This window comes from Physeter macrocephalus, chromosome 11, assembly GCF_002837175.3.
Source record: "Physeter macrocephalus isolate SW-GA chromosome 11, ASM283717v5, whole genome shotgun sequence".
NCBI lineage: Eukaryota > Metazoa > Chordata > Mammalia > Artiodactyla > Physeteridae > Physeter > Physeter macrocephalus.
Window position 1 is genome coordinate 132,622,842 of NC_041224.1, and position 17,323 is coordinate 132,640,164.

The window sequence follows — 17,323 nt, forward strand, 5'->3', positions numbered from 1 at the left end:
GAATCCTGAGGCCTCATCTGAGTGCTGAAACCAGGGCAATGGTTCAAGCTTCCCCGCCACCCCTAATTATGCTTCCTGTAAGGAAAAGTGAGCTTAGTCACTGTGATCTTAAAATGACGCTATATAGCCGCTTGAGGAAATACTTGAATTTACTTTCTCTGCTTTAAGTGGATTTAGAAATTGTTTCCAGGGCACATACAGAAAAGAGTTCATAACTACCCTTTAGGGGTACTTACGTTTCAGGCTCAATATCTATATTATCTCTAATCTTTATAACAATCTTATGTGGTTGGATTTGTTAACTGGTTGGCATTATTAACTACCCCATCTTACTAAAGAAGAAGCTTCGGCTCTGAGAGGTTGGTCCACGTAGTCAAGGCCACCCAGCTATCCAGGGCTGACAGCAGGTTTCAAACCCGACTCCACCTGTTTCCAAAGCCCATGCTCTAGTGGCGAATGGAGTTACAACAACTAAGAACACCTTGTGAACAACCTAAAGAGAAGTCAAGTGTCAGCCAGGTTCTTCCTGACCAGCCACTGCTTAAACGTCACAAAACCAGGTGTGTGTAAATAAGTTTCTCCCTTATCTGGAGATAGTAAAGGTGAATCAGTGTAAATATTGGAAAGTCAATTTAAATAAAAGCCTATCATCTTTGACTTTCTATGTGAACCCAACCAACAACAGAAAAAAGTGTTTTCATCCCTAATCACCATAACCTTAGTTATTTTGTGTGTATTCTTCCCTTTAGGTACTCATTGCATTTTATATATGATAAGCCATTCTTTTAAAGCACCTCTTCTTCTAAAAGCTTTCTTTGTTTCTGAGTCTACCTTTAACAACGTTTTTTTGCATCTTCATATTTTAAAACAACCACCTGGTACTTTAGCCAATGAACCCAAATACTGTGAGAGCTCACCAAGATTAACACGAAACCCCGGAGGGTTTATGTGGTTGGCCCTGGGCCACCAGTGTGTGAGACAATGTATACGGTGATCCTTCTTCAGGAGACAAGTCTCCAGATCTCATGGTGTACATCTCTGCCACTCTGGACAGATGATTGCTAACCACACTTAATTGTAGACAGTCTATGTACATTTCTGGGCTTGTATGATTTTTGAATCAATACATTCTAGGGAAAAGGTAAATGTCAAAAAAAATTATGAGACAATAAATAAGAAAGAACATAAATTACTTTGTGAACTTCAGCTTAAAGCTATGGCACAGAAATAGCTGTTTGGAAAGCAGACTTCTGCTGGGTGCTGACCTGGGTCAGACACCACGCTGGGCTCTGGAGACTGAGAAGAGACTTTCTGGAGACCACTGTATCATCGTGCACAGCCCACTCTCCTGCCTCCCCTCCCAGCAAGTGTCTTCCTGGAGGAAGCGAGATAGACCTTGGAGGGCTGGAATTCACATTGTACTTTTTGCTTCTCAAAACACTTCACCAGGTTCTGAGAAGGAGAGAGGGCACATTTGGCATTTGAGGAAACAGCTACCAAAAATCTAAATGACTTTTTAGGAGTCAAAAAACCAAATTTTGTAGATAAATCCTTTGTCAGCATGGACATACATACACTAGCAAATGTAAAATAGATAGCTAGTGGGAAGCAGCCGACATATATACACTACCAAATGTAAAATAGATAGCTAGTGGGAAGCAGCCGCATAGCACAGGGAGATCAGCTCGGTGCTTTGTGACCACCTAGAGGGGTGGGATAGGGAGGGTGGGAGGGAGACGCAAGAGGGAGGGGATATAGGGATATATTATACATATATCTGAGTCACTTTGTTATACAGCAGAAACTAACACACCATTGTAAAGCAATTATACTCCAATAAAGATGTTAAAAAAAAATTTGTTCTAGGCAACCAACAGGGCTAGAACCTGTGTCTCAATTCTGAGTTGTATTCTTTCCACCTGTTGTACCACACTGTGGCTTTAAATTAAATAGCTCTAATTACATGGTTAAAGAAGTGTAAATCTGCCTTAAGAAAACCCAGTATCAAAACAAATATTCACATGTGTGACAAGGTGGAGGAGGAGGGCAGGAAGTAGAAATTATTTGCATTTAAAAAATATTCTTAAAGAATAAGTAAAGAATATTTTTGGCACCCTAGATACATTTCCCATTGAATTTTTAGGCATCCATTGATCCAAAAGATCTAAATAGTTTCATAAAGTCATCTTTAAGCTGCATGCATGACAAGGATTCAATGAAGATCATAGTTACCACCACATGGGGAAATCCTTGTAAATAGCTTTCATAAGAATGGCTCATTGTCAGATATTAGTAGTGAGATATTATTGTGAAGCATCTAAACTGAATCCACATGTAGGTCCCTGTAAAAAATATGAATTTAAACAATATTCCCGCTAAATGATAAGAAATCCTTCCCCAGCAACATATTTTTCTACAATATCATCTCACCTGAGGTTCCCATTAAGAGGATGAACTCTGGAGCCAGACTGCCTGGGATCAAATCCAGCTCTGCTATGAACCATCTGTGAGGCAAGTTACTCAACTTCCTTAGGCTTCATTTGTTTCATCTGCAACCTAGAAATCAGCTACCTCTTAAAGCTGTGAACATAAATGAGTGCTCTAATCATGTTAGCTTTAATTGTTATTATTGTTATGATACTAATGATCTCTGTATACTGTTTTCTTTTCAAGTGGGAATTTCATTTACACTAAAATGTATTCAATACTTTACTGACAACATATGTAAATTTATAGATTCACTTAACACCTATCAATCAAGGAAAAACATCTTTTTTTTGTCACTCAGAGAACTAAGAAACACTCCCAGGGGTTTCTACTCAGGAAGCCAGCACTTCCCACTGGCAGAGCACACTCTTCCCACCACATCATGCTAGCCATGGGATGATCTCTAAGAACGGAGACAGCATGTGATGGAGGACAAACCAGACCTGGGTTCATCTCTGGGTTCTATGCTTTTTTGGTTGTGTGAAACCAGGAAAATTACTTTGTGTATTGGTCTGGGATTTTTTTGTTTGTTTTTTTAAAGAATTAACCTTTCTAGGGACTTCCCTGGTGGCGCAGTGGTTAAAAATTCGCCTGCCAATGCAGGGGACACGGGTTCGAGCCCTGGTCCGGGAAGATCACACATGCCGCAGAGCAACTAAGCCCGTGCACCACAACTACTGAGCCTGCGCTCCAGAGCCCGTGAGCCACAACTACTGAGCCTGTGTGCCACAACTACTGAAGCCCACGCACCTAGAGCCGATGCTCCACAACAACAGAAGCCACTGCAATGAGAAGCCTGCGCACCGCAACAAAGAGTAGCCCCCGCTCGCCACAACTAGGGAAAGCCCATGCACAGCAACGAAGACCCAAAGCAGCCAAAAATAAATAAATAAATAAATAATTTAAAAAAAAGAGTTTAAAAAAGCCCCCGCCCGCCACAACTAGGGAAAGCCCATGCACAGCAACGAAGACCCAAAGCAGCCAAAAATAAATAAATAAATAAATAATTTTAAAAAAAGAGTTTAAAAAAAATTAACCTTTTTAATTTGAGATAATTCTAGATTCACATAGAGATCTCATAAACTTTTTCCCCCAGTTTCCTCCAGTGATAACATTTTGCAAAACTATAGTACAGTATCACAACTGGGTATTCACATCGATAAAGTCAAGCTACAGAACAGTTCTATCACTACAAGTATCCCTCATGTTGCCCTTTCCTCCATCGCTGACACCTGTTCGTGAATAAATTTTTCTGCGGGCATATGTGTTCATTTCTTTTGGGTAAATACTCAGAACTGGAACGGCTGGATTGTATGGTAAATGTATGTTTAAGTTTCTGAGGTACTGCCATATGGTTTTTCAAAATGGTCGTACCATTTGGCATTCCCATCAGAAATATGTGAGAGTTCCAGTTGCTCCAGATCCATGCAAGCACTTGGTACTGTCAACCTTTTAAAAAAAATTGTAGTAAAATTCACACAACACACCATCTTAACCAGTTTTAAGTGGACAGTTCAGTGGTACTAAGTCCTTTCACATTGTTGTGCAACCATCATCACCATATATCTCAGAACCCTCTTCATCTTGCAAATGGACACTCTGTACCCATTAAAGAATAATTTCCCCTTCTTTCCACCCACAGCCTCTGGCCACCACCCTTCTACTTTCTGTCTGTGATTTTGACTACTCTATGTACCTTTCACATTTTAGTTACTGTGAATAACACTACTATGAACATGGGTGCACAAATATCTCTTCAGGACCCTGCTTTCAGTCTTTCTGGTATATACCCAGAAGCGGGATTGCTGGGTCATATGGTAATTATATTTTTAATTTTTTGAAGAACCACTGTACTGTTTTTCACAGCAACTATACCATTTTACATTCCTACCAGCAGTGCACAGGGTTCCTATTTTCCCACATCCTTGCCAACATTTTTTTTCCTTCCCTGCCCTCCCTTCCTCTCCCTTCCCTTCCTCCCCCCCTCTTTCTTTCATAGTAGTCACCCTAATGGGACTGAGGTGATATCCCATTGTGGTTTTGATTTGGGGACTGGGATCTTACTTGCCAACCACAGAAGCCGCTGGTTCCTTAAACTAGCTAGTTTAAGGATTTATTAAGGGATATTAAATAGTTTGGAGACTCTCTGGGAGAGTCAGAGTCAGATCTGGAGCCTACGCAGCCAGAAACAATACCAAAACCACTATGCGGGATTGCCTCAGCCAGACCTCAGTGCTGCTGCCACTGGTGCTGTAGATGAGTGGACACTACACACAAGACTCTCCACCATTCCTGCCACTGAAGACCGGACTCCTCGTCACCATCCAAGCCAGAAAAAATGGAGTCAACACAGCACCTGCTTCCTCATGCTGCTCTTTTTTCGACTGAGACTTGTGTGAGTATGCCTGCCTGGGAGAGCCTGCACTCTAGCTGCCAAGGTGCTGAGCAAGAGAGTTTGGGCTTCTGCCTTGGGGAGTCCAGATTCACAATGTGGGAAATTACTCTGATGTAGGAAGGGTTTTCAAAGACAGTCACAAAGCATGAGAAATACCTACTGTACTTTTCTACCCTATTTCTAAATATATAACTTCTTATATTATAAAAATTTTATGAGTATATACATTTATAAATATGAATAGGGTGATAAAATAGCTACCTCATTGACTTGTTTTAAAGATGAAATGAAATCCCACATGTAAAGTTTGTACACAGTTTCTGGCACATTGCAGATGCCAATGATGTTATCCTTGTTTCTCTCAATAAAATGTAAGCTGTGAGTTACTTCCTGTGTGACATAAGGCTGTTTTGTAGGTAGCTGTATGATACAATTTTAGGAACCTCAAAAGAGCTCTATGACACCCCCCACCAATATCCTATTGAACATAAAGTTCCACGTTATTATTTTAGCTTAAGTTCTGATCTTGAAAGAAGGCAAATATCTGAAAAAGGAGTGCTAGTTTAGGCTATAAATGGCATATTAATACAAGGCTACATTATATGTTAGAAAGAGCACTCTTTTGGCCATTAAGAGGTCTAAGTTCAAATCCCATCTCCTTATAACTAACTGTACAATTCTGAGCAACTGATTACCCTCTCTGGGCCTCTCTCCTCTGCTAAAAGGAGGGTGAGGTACTGAATCACCATCTAGCTCTGTTGTATCATGCTGCCATAAATGGAGGCTCTTGAGAGCAGGTTTTTGATTTGGAGCAGATAGGAGAAAGCAGAAATGCCCTGGTCCCTTGAAGGAGTGTAAAAGGATTCTTGGGGAAGAAAAGGACACCAAAAGACAGCAAAGTGATGGAGATAGGGGTGCTGTTTCCTGTACCAGAAGGGCTGTGATAAGCTAAGACTCAGTAAAAACATTACAGAATAAGTGGCAGGAAAGTTAAGATTGTGTGGATTACTGAAGTATCTTGAAATTCTCTCTTGGGAAATAGTCATAGAAATAGAAAGTTATTGAGTAACCATTTCCTGTAACATACTGTAGATACAAAGTTAACATACAGTCCTTGTTCTCAGGGATTAATTCCAGAGGGAATTTATTAGAATATACTATAATTACAACTAATTAGAAATATAATTAGAATACAGTGTGGCAAGTCAATAGAAACAAGTACAGAGTGTGGTATTATATTATTTTAAGTTATCTGCATTTTGGAGAGTTATGTATGGAAATGCAACAATTAAAAAAAAATTTTCTGGGGAATTCCCGGGCGGTCCAGTGGCTAGGACTCCGCGCTTCCACTGCAGGGAGCACAGGTTTGATCCCTGGTTGGGGAACTAAGATCCCGCATGCAGGGCGGCACAGCCAAAAACTAAATTTTTTTTCTGCAAGGTTTCTGTGGTTTCGTTCCCATCATTGCTATCTTTTTATTTTTTATTTTTTTGCGGCACGCGTGCCTCTCACTGTTGTGGCCTCTCCCGTTGCGGAGCACAGGCTCCGGACGCGCAGGCTCAGCGGCCATGGCTCACGGGCCCAGCCGCTCCGCGGCATGTGGGATCTTCCCGGACCGGGGCATGAACCCGTGCCCCCTGCATCGGCAGGCGGACTCTCAACCACTGAGCCACCAGGGAAGCCCCCCATCATTGCTATCTTAAGATCAAGTAGAGACAGTTTGATAAAGGGGAGTACATATGTGTTAATCTAACACACACACACACACACAAACACTGTTTCAAGTTGGTTAAACAAGATTTAGCTTTTAATATAATGGGAACCATAATATGTTCGATAAATATTGACTGTTGAGATGACACTGGCAAAGCGTTCAACTCGTCTCAGGAAGGAAAGTGAAACCAACTTTAAGACCCAGGTCTAATGCCCCATTGTACAAAACTTCCTACCAGATCTTCCAGCTGGAAACAATCTCCACTACACTGCCAGTCTGCCCAATTTTAGAGCTATTCTGTCTATGTCCATCTCAAATTAGACTTTGTGCTCACTGAGCACTGACTTTGTTTTACTCATGTTCACATCTCTCCAAGTCTGGTTCACTGCCATACCCTTAGTAAGGGGTTGATATGAATATGCTGAATTAAACTGAATGTTGGAAGCTTTCTCAAAGGATATGCCATATGCTAGAAATTAGAATCCATGTGCATTTTCAAAGGCTGAGAGCAGTTTAAGCCTATCATCCGAATTTACGGGAACCACAATGAAAAAGTAGACTGAGTCACTGTATTTTGGCTAATCAGAGTGGATTAGATAATATTTCTTCAGTTGTAAGATATATTTCATCAATTGTAAGATATATTTCAAGACTATTGATTTATTGTTGCTTTACCACATACTGAAAATTTCTAACTTGCTCTGCTAAAACTTAGTGGTATAGAAGTACAGAGAATTATGTGGAAATATAAAGAAAAAGTAATTTGCCGAGAATTTATTTTGATATTAGTTGCCAATAAATATCATACAAGTCTTCCCTTATGAAGTCTTACTAGAAAGCTGGTTAGATAAAGGGCCTCAGTGAAATGGATGTAAAGCAATTATACCTATATTTAGCGTCTTTAAAATTCCAACTTTACTGGTATAAGAAAATAAGTTGCTGGGACTTCCCTGGTGGCACAGTAGTTAAGAATCCTCCTGCCAATGCAGGGAACACAGGCTCGATCCCTGGTCCTGGAAGGTCCCACATGCCACGGAGCAACTAAGGCCGTGCACCACTACTGAGCCCACGTGCCACAACTACTGAAGCCCGCGCATCTAGAACCCGTGCTCCACAAGAGAAGCCGCTGCAATTAGAAACCTGCGCACCGCAACGAAGAGTAGCCCCTGCTCGCCGTAACTAGAGAAAGCCCGCGCGCAGCAATGAAGACCCAATGCAGCCAAAAAAAATGGATGTAAAGCAATTATACCTATATTTAGCGTCTTTAAAATTCCAACTTTACTGGTATAAGAAAATAAGTTGCTGGGACTTCCCTGGTGGCACAGTAGTTAAGAATCCTCCTGCCAATGCAGGGAACACAGGCTCGATCCCTGGTCCTGGAAGGTCCCACATGCCACGGAGCAACTAAGGCCGTGCACCACTACTGAGCCCACGTGCCACAACTACTGAAGCCCGCGCATCTAGAACCCGTGCTCCACAAGAGAAGCCGCTGCAATTAGAAACCTGCGCACCGCAACGAAGAGTAGCCCCTGCTCGCCGTAACTAGAGAAAGCCCGCGCGCAGCAATGAAGACCCAATGCAGCCAAAAAATAAATAAATTTATTTTTAAAAAAAGAAATTGCTAAGGGAATGTGACACAGATGTAATAGGTGACATTTTTGCCATTTGCATTTAGATGGCACGTTAGTCCCTCTTTTGAGGATATTTAAGGTGATCCCTACATAACAATCTAGGTCAAACAATGCCCCTAAGTATATTATTTGCCTATTTAATGTCTTTCAGCTCCAAATTAACCCTTTTATATTCTGTTCTGTTATACTGGGGCTAGAAGTCTGCAAACTGTATCTTCCAGAATCCATTCCAATTAGGGTGGACCAACTGGAGACATTAGGACAATGGATAGCAGAGGAAGGGAAAAAAGCTTCCTGCCTGTTTCTTGCTATTCCTTAACTCCAGCTTTTTAGCCCTTCCAGAACCAGCCTTATCACACACCTTCAGAGGAACCAGCGGCAGCTCCTCTCCTCAAGGTCTGAGCCCCAACTTCACGGGACCTTTCCTCTGAGCGCCTGATGAGCTGTGGCAGCCAGGCAGCAGACCCTTCCTGGGGCCGGAGCTCTAATATGGTGGGTCTTCTCTGAGCCCCCAGGTTCTGGTGATCCCATACTCTACCCTTCTGTTCCTCCAACCCTATTGCTGGTAACTGCTTCCTGCAGTTGTTCTGAGTTGTCTTAATGTCCTATTTTTGCTCTTTCAGTCCTCCAACATCTGTGTAACAATCCCCTATATTAATTCTTTTGATTCTCCTCTAGTAAAATCCCTACTATGGTTTTCTGTTTTGTTGCCTAGAACCTGACTGACCCTAGATTCTGAGCCTAGGTACCTAGGCTCAATGGTTTTAAATAATTGGTTGCCTAGACCCTGAGCCTGGATACCGAGGCTCAATTTACCCACACGACTTTCCTAACTTTCAGAAAACTGGCAGGTTCTTGTAATGTATCTGCGTTTTGCACGAGCTAGACTCTAAGAGGCAACAAAAGTTTTTCTTAGAGTTACACCCTTGAACAAGTTACACCACTGAACGAGTTACTCTATTACTGATTCACAATGTTCATCCTATTGTAGTTTGATTCAACGAGCGTTTACTATTCACCGATGATGTGTCAGGAACTGTTAGGTGCTGGGGATGCAAATGTGTCATTGCTCTTAACCTTAAGAGAGCATAGAAATACCTATTATTTAGCAATAGGAGCTTTAATCAAGGATGCACAAGAGGTTGTAGGATCCTCGAGGAGACTTTGGAACTGGGCTTTAAGGAATTTAAGTGGACATTGGTAGCCACTGTGGGTTTTCAGAAACCATAAACTGAGAAATATATATTTGAAAGCTTGATACAGAGTCAGTGCTTTATATGGAGCATTTAAAGGTCAAATAAATGGCTGAGATGCCCAGGCAGGTGCTCAATCCAGATCACGGGATTCTCTGTGTCCTCTAGTTATCACAAGATAATCACACTGAAGTAACTAATCCAGGAAGATTTAGATTTGAGGAACATGACCAGGATGAAGTCATATACCCAAAATTAAATGTCATATTTAGAACGTGTTAAAATTACCGAGGAAAGAACTTGTGGTTGAAGATCATAATGATTTAGTGAACCATTTCACCCACACTTGGTGAATGGGTTTGTTTTTTTAAGCTTCATCAAGTGACGGTTTATAACTATACAGGACATCTGTTTCTTTTATCAGCCCAGCATCCATTTCTCCTTCTTGTCAAAAGCCCAATATCCATTCCTTCTTCTGCTTTGGGTTTCTGTCTCCGTGGGACTATTATTCAAGGTACTGCACCCTCCGTGACCAAGGAATAACCAAACCCAGGCCAAGCAGATTCTCTTCCCTAGGAACCTGGCTCTTGCGTGAAAGGACACAGAGCAGAAGTCTTTTGGAGTGGATTCCTTCTGAGGGCCCAAAGGGACTATCCACTGTCTCCTGCCCTTAGGTCTTCTCTGAACCCAGTTTTCAGCTTTTTCTTTAATCTATAACAACCAAAGAACAAAGAACCCTGATACAGGAGCTTAACTCTCAACTATGTTTATTTCAGATACAATTTCCTCTGCCTGGAATGCCCTTTACTCCCTTATGTTTCCAAATATTATGTTTCCTTTAGAAATATGGACTTGTTTAACGGTTTTCTTAAATATTTGAGCTACACTTGATAGGTCTCCATTTAAGTAGTCATAAAGGGACTGTCTGGATTCAGACAGATTCATCCCAACTTTCCAAACAACTTAATATGTGAGTGTGGCAGCTGTAGATATGCGTTGGTCAGATCTCCCTTGAAGAGAGAACCTGCTGCAAGAAATTAGTTAACCTTCAGAATTCACCTCAGCATTGGCCAAGCTCTCCCTGGGCTGCTCCCAGTTAACGACTGAGTTCTTCTGTATGGGTTTGAAAGCTGAGCCATTCCTTTCCAACTTGGGATTCCTTAGTGGACAGTCTTTGCTCTGGAGCTCCCCATTGACTGGCCAAGGTGTTCTCAGACCTGCACTGCAGTCTGAGGCTCTATGCAATCCTCCTTCCTCCCCTTCTCATTTCACATGTGCCAGCTCTGCACTGACAGTCTTCCTGCTTACCCTGTTCACACTTCCTTTCGTTCTCCACACAGGTTATTTCCCTAAATAAATTTCCTGCACTTCTAATTCCATCTTGATGTTTGCTTCTAGAGAACCCAATCCATGACAATGACTAACCTCTGGTCTTCTCATTTATAAAATAGGAACCCTACTATCTCATAGGATTAATGTGAAAATTAGATAATATTTCTCCCCAGTACAGGTCTTGGCACAGATTCTAATAAATGTTTTTATTGAAGTATCAATATAAGTACATACAGAAAAAATGCATCAATCATGTGTACAGCTCGCTGAGAAGTGAAAATATGTAACATTTCTAGCACCTCTAAAGCATCCCCTCATGCCCCATCTCAATCTTTATTCCCTCACTCTTCCTCAAAGGTAACCATCATCCTGATTTCTAACACTATAGTTTGCCTGTTCTTGAACTTCATTTAAGTGAAATTATACAGTATACTTTTAATGTCTGAATTCTTACAAAGAACTTAAGTTTCTTGAGGATTGAAATCTATGTTGCTATTGGTAGGAGTTCATTCTTTTTTGATGGTACTGTAGTATTTTGAGCTGTGAATATACCACAACTTATTCTTTCTACTCTCGATGGACATTTGGGTTGTTTCCAAGTTTTGGTGACTATGAATAATGCTGCTGTGAACAATCTTATGTGTCTTTTGGTGAACACGTTTTTTAGGGGCAGACCTAGAATTGGAAATGCTGGATTATAAGGTATGTGTATGTTCACCTTTAGTTTTTCAAAGGTATATTGTACCAATTTACACTTCAACGAACAGTATATAAGAGTTCCAGTTGCTCCATACCCTCATCAAAGTTTCATATTTTCCTCCTGTTTCATTTTAGTCATTCTGGGGGAATGTGCAATAGCATTGTATTGTGGATTCATTTTGTAGCAACATTATTATTTTAATTTGTTTTTCCCTGGTAACTAATGAAGTTAATACCTTTCAAAGTGTTTACTGACCCCTTGGATGTTCTTTCTCTGTTTGGTTTTATTGGGGTACATTTTACATACCACAAAATTCTGTCATTTTAGGTCTATGATAAATGATTTTTAGTAAGTTTACAGAGTTATGCAACTATCAACACAATCTAATTTTAAAATATTTCCATTATCTCAAAAAGAAACCTCACGCCCATTTACAGTCACTCTTCATTCTTAACCCCTGCCCCATGCAACCACTAGTCTACTTTGTCTCTAGATTCCACCTTTTCTGAACAGTTCATATAAATGGAATCATTACAATATGTGATCTTTTGTGACTGGTTTCTTTCACACTTAACATGTTTTTGAGGTTCATCCACACTGTAGCATGTATCAGTACTTTGTTTATTTTCATTGCTGAATAGTATTCCACTGCATAGATATGACTCATTTTATTCATTTACCAATTGGCAGATATTTGGGTTGCTTCTACCTTTGGCCATTATGAATAATGCTGCTATGGAGATTTACATACAAGTCTTTGTGTGGACATGTTTTCTCTTGGGCAGATACATAGGAGTAGAATCGCTGGGTCATATGGTGAATCTATGTTTAACATTTTTAAGAAACTGCCAAACTTTTCCAAAGTGTACATCATTCCCACTAGCAATGTGCAAGCACCCCAGTTTCTCCACAATCTTAGATATTTGGTTTTATCTTTTTTTTTTCATTTTAATCATTTTAGTGGGTGTGTAAAGTATGGCATTTTTGTTTTAATTTGCATTTCTCTGATAACCAAGGAAGTGAATACATTCACACATATTTATTGACTACGTGGATGTTACCTTTTGCAGAGTGCTTATTCAAAATCCTTTGCCCATTTTTTCATTGGGTTGTCTGCCTTAGTTCTTTATATCTTCTAAGTAGGTCTTTTCTGGATATATGTAATGCAAGCCTCTTTTCCATTTTGTGGCTTGTATTTCCATTCTCGTAAAGGTGTCCTTAGGTGAAAAGAGCAACTTAATTTTAATTAGGTCAATTTTACCAACTTTTTCTTTTATAGTCAAAGTATTAATGTTTTGTTTAGGAAACCTTTTTTTACCCCAAGTTCATAAAGATATTATGTTTTACTTTAAAAGCATTATAGTTTTATATATTTTATTTATTTAGATTTAGATTTATTTATTTACAATCTATTTGGTATTCATTTTTGTTTGAGTGAAGTTGCAGTCAAGCTTCATTTGATTTTCCATTATTGTTTTCAATAAATTTTCAATAGAATTTATTGAAAAGGCTATCCTTTTTTTTACTACACTGCAGTGTATCTGTTATACATAAGGTGACTAAGCATGGGACTGTTTCTGTACTCTCAGTTGTATTTCATTGTCTATCTTCATGCCAGTGTCACACTTCTTAACTGCTATAGCAGCTTTATCATTAACTCTTGAAATCTGGTATCTAAGATTCCCAGGTTTCTTTTTCAAGATTGCCTTGGTATCCCTAGCCCTTTGCATTTTATGTAATTTTATAATCAACTTGTCAATTTTCATAAATTATCTGCTTGGATTACAGAGAATCTTTAAATCTAACATTTTTACAATATCAAATCTAATTCATTAACATGGCATAATCTGCCATTTATTTAGGTCTTCTTTTTTTCACTGATAGAGTTTTATTTTTTATTTTTTTAAAGGACAGAAATTTATTGTCTCACAGTTCTGTAGGCTAGAAGTCTGAGATCGAGGTGTCAGCAGGGTTGGTTTCTCTTGAGGCCTCTCTCCTTGGCTTGTAGATGGCTGCCTTCTTGCTGTGTCCTCACATGGCCTTTCCTCCATGCATGCCCCTGGAGTCCTCAGTGATAGTTTTAAGTATAGAGATCTTGCATCTCATTTACTTATTTAATGGTTTTCTATACTGTAAATGGTATCCTTGTAAAATTTCATTTTCTGTTTATTGCAGGTATATGTATATGTAATTGTTCTTTATGTTGACAGTGCATCCATCTGCTTTTCCAAATTCACTTACGATTTCTAACAGTTTATTTGCAAATAATGGCATTTTTATTCCTTTCTAATCTTTTAATCTTTTATATTTTTCTTAGTTTTTTTTGTTTATTGAACTGACTAGGACCTCTAGTACAATGAATAACAAGTGGTGAGAGTGAGAATATTTGATTCATTTCTGATGTCAATACAGTAGATTTTTAACAAATGTTTCTTATTCTTCTCCTAAGTAAGATCCATTAGGACAATCTAAAATTCTCAGTAAAACCTAAAATGATCCTTGCTGCTAGGTTTGGTATGGAAGAGTTTCTTGGACCTTTGATACAAGATATCAGTTATTTTTCTAATGAAAAGGCATGTAAGGAACTTGAAAAAAGCAGAATTTAAAAAGCCCCATGATAAGTCTGCCAATGTGTGACATACCAAAAGGAACAACTAAAGAATGAAAATGCACTCTTTATGCCTTTAATGAACTTTTTGGTTAAAAATAAAGGAGCTGTTTTTTTTTCTCACCATAAGCAAGAAACTTTAATGCTCACAATCTCACTTAACACTCCTAACAACCATATGAAGTGGCCATTATTTGCAATCAACAGATAAGGAGATGGAGGCCTAGACAGGTTGAGTAATTTATCTAAGATAAGTGGTAAGGGCTAAATGGTTTGGCAGGTAGGTGGCAACTGAGTATTACATTGAGATGTGTAATCTACATGTGCTGTAGAAATTCTGGAAAACAGAAAATAGAAATTAAACAGATGTCATGTAAAAGTTACGCTTGAGTGAAGTAAACTGAGTACCCTGAGTGAAGTAAAGGATTTAAATTTTTGGTGCAAAATCAGAATTTCAGGATGGGAGAGCCATTATGAGTCAAGCAATGAAGGTGGAATGATCATGGCCTTTATGCGCTGGTGTTCCTGGGATTACTAGGAGAGAAGGCTGGGAAGTAGGTTTAGCCACAAAAAAAAAAAAAGGAGCTTGATAAAAAATGCTTTCTCTCACAAGACCTTCTGGATTTACTTAACCAGTTCCCCACCCGATCCCCCCGCAATTACTCTGCCTTCTTCCACAGTATGCATACCTTAGCTATAATCAACATTTATTGAATGCCTACTATGTGTAAAGTACAGTATAAAAAGTTGAACTTGTATGTTTGTTCATATTGTTTCTGTCATGTAATAAAAACATGCTTTTAATTAAAGTCTTCCTTTACATTAAAAAAAAAAAGTAGGCACACACATAAATAACCAAATAGTCCTATAAGGTTTGTCACCAAAAAAAGCATGCCCTTCCCCATCTCTCTTTCTTCAAAAACAATTTTCCTTCTTTTAGCAGATTATTTTATTTCCATGTCACTAAATAAGCTACTTCTTGATTTCTAATTTTTAGGTATTATTCATTGATTTCCCACTGTAGAGATGAGGATTTAGGTATTTTTTCTACCTCACCTCCACACCACCATATCCTCTCTCAATATAATTATGCTGTAATTTTGATTAGACTATTATTTACTGTTAACATTTTTATGGCATTCAACCACTGGTCATAGTTTACCTTTTCTTTCTTATAACATTTTGCTTTCCTGGAGTTAATATCTGGCAGTCTTTTGTTTCATTTCAACATTAAGTTTTTTTATTTTTTTAACATCTTTATTGGAGTATAATTGCTTCACAATGGTGTGTTAGTTTCTGCTTTATGACAAAGTGAATCAGCTATACATATACATATATCCCTATATTTCCTCCCTCTTGTGTCCCCCTCCAATCCTTCCTATCCCACACCTCTAGATGGTCACAAAGCACCAAGCTGATCTCCCTGTGCTATGCAGCTGCTTCCCACTAGCTATCTATTTTGCATTTGGTAGTGTATATATGTCCATGCCACTCTCTCACTTCGTCTCAGCTTACCCTTCCCCCTCCTAGTGTCCTCAAGTGCATTCTCTATGTCTGCGTCTTTATACCTGTCTTGCCCCTAGGTTCTTCAGAACCATTTTTTTTTTAAGATTCCATATATATATGTGTTAGCATATGGTATTTGTTTTTCTTTCTGACTTACTTCACTCTGTATGATAGACTCTAGATGCATCCACCTCACTACAAATAACTCAATTTCGTTTCTTTTTATGGCTGAGTAATATTCCATTGTATATATGTGCAACATCTTCTTTATCCATTCATCTGTCGATGGACACTTAGGTTGCTTCCATGTCCTCGCTATTGTAAATAGAGCTGCAATGAACATTGTGGTACATGACTCTTTTTGAATTATGGTTTTCTCAGGGTATACGCCCAGCAATGGGATTGCTGGGTCATAGGGTAGTTCTATTTTTTTTTTGGGGGGGGGGTACACGGGCCTCTTACTGTTGTGGCCTCTCCCGCTGCGGAGCACAAGCTCCGGATGCGCAGGCCCAGCGGCCATGGCTCATGGGTCCAGCCGCTCCGCAGCATGTGGGATCTTCCTGGACCGGGGCACGAACCTGTGTCCCCTGCATTGGCAGGAGGACTTCCAACCACTGCGCCACCAGGGAAGCCCTATTTTTACTTTTTTAAGGAACCTCCATACGGTTCTCCATAGTGGCTGTATCAATTTACATTCCCACGAACAGTGCAGGAGGCTTCCTTTTTCTCCATGCCCTCTCCAGCATTTATTGTTTGTAGATTCTTTTTTTTTTTTTTTTTTGCAGTAGACAGGCCTCTCATTTTTTTTTTTTTTTTGCAGTACACAGGCCTCTCACTGTTGTGGCCTCTCCCATTGCAGAGCACAGGCTCTGGACGCGCAGGCTCAGTGTCCATGGCTCATGGGCCCAACAGCTCCACGGCATGTGGGATCTTCCTGGACCAGGGCACGAACCTGTGTCCCCTGCATGAGCAGGCGGACTCTCAACCACTGCGCCACCAGGGAAGCCTGTAGATTCTTTGATGATGGCCATTCTGACCGGTGTGAGGTGATACTTCATTGTAGTTTTGATCTGCATTTCTCTAATGATTAATGACGTTCAGCATTCTTTCATGTGTTTGTTGGCAATCTGTGTATCTTCTTTGGAGAAATGTCTATTTAGGTCTTCTGACCATTTTTGGATTGTTTGTTTTTTTGATATTGAGCTGCATGAGCTGCTTGTAAAGTTTGGGGATTAATCCTTTGTCAGTTGCTTCATTTGCAAATATTTACTCCCATTCTAAGGGTTGTCTTTTCGTCTTATGGTTTCTTTTGCTGTGCGAAAGCTTTTAAGTTTCATTAGGTCCCATTTGTTTATTTTTGTTCTTATCTCCATTCCTCTAGGAGGTGGGTCAAAAAGGATCTTGCTGTGATTTATGTCAGAGTGTTCTGCCTTTTTTTTCCTCTAAGAGTCTTACAGTGTCTGGCCTTATATTTAGGTCTCTAATCAATTTTGAGTTTCTTTTTGTGTATGGTGTTAAGGAGTGTTCTAATTTCATTATTTTACATGTAGCTGTCCAGTTTTCCCAGCCCCACTTACTGAAGAGGCTGTCTTTTCTCCATTGTATATTCTTGCCGTCTTTATCAAAAATAAGGTGACCATATGTAAGTGGGTTTATCTCTGGGCTTTCTATCCTGTTTCATTGATCTATATTTCTGCTTTTGTGCCAGTACCATACTGTCTTGATTACTGTAGCTTTGTAGTATAGTCTGAAGTCCG